The sequence below is a fragment of the Penaeus monodon genome, chromosome 31 (assembly GCF_015228065.2).
Source record: "Penaeus monodon isolate SGIC_2016 chromosome 31, NSTDA_Pmon_1, whole genome shotgun sequence".
Taxonomy (NCBI): Eukaryota; Metazoa; Arthropoda; class Malacostraca; order Decapoda; family Penaeidae; genus Penaeus; species Penaeus monodon.
The window spans coordinates 10,092,016-10,092,441 of record NC_051416.1 but is presented as its reverse complement, the minus strand read 5'-3'; the positions used below and the strand labels follow the sequence as shown (position 1 = coordinate 10,092,441).

Below are 426 nucleotides of genomic sequence, written 5' to 3'. Positions count from 1 at the left end.
GTATTTATTTTGAAATGATCTGAATATCTTTCTAAAATAATATTTTCACTGGATAAGCGTGATTGTAGAAGCTAAAGCAAATTCATTCAAAACTGACAAAATCAAATAAAAAAATATATATATTACCTTGAGATTTAAAGGATAAATTGTTCGGAAGAAAGAAATAGGGAAAAAAAAGAAAAAAAATTGTATGTTTTTTTAGCAGGATTTTTTTTTCTTTTTGCAACGTTGCACGAATGAGGTTATTAAGAAGACGAAGAAGCGATTAGACCTTATCATAACATCTGATCATCGGCCATTAACTCTTGCAAATTACCTCGTCCCGGTTGGCGGAGGTCACGGCACTGGCATGGCGTCTCGTCAGGTCATGTGCGTGTCACGGGTCAAAGGTTACAGGTCATTGGATCTTTCATTTTGGGTCACAGT

At 35.0% G+C, this 426-nt stretch overlaps 1 protein-coding gene across 1 annotated transcript in view; it reads left to right on the top strand.

The window, feature by feature from the left end:
* LOC119592885 (paired box protein Pax-6-like) overlaps nucleotides 1–426 on the top strand; it is a gene marked incomplete in the record, with an annotated part of 116,857 nt that overhangs the window by 78,289 nt on the left and 38,142 nt on the right.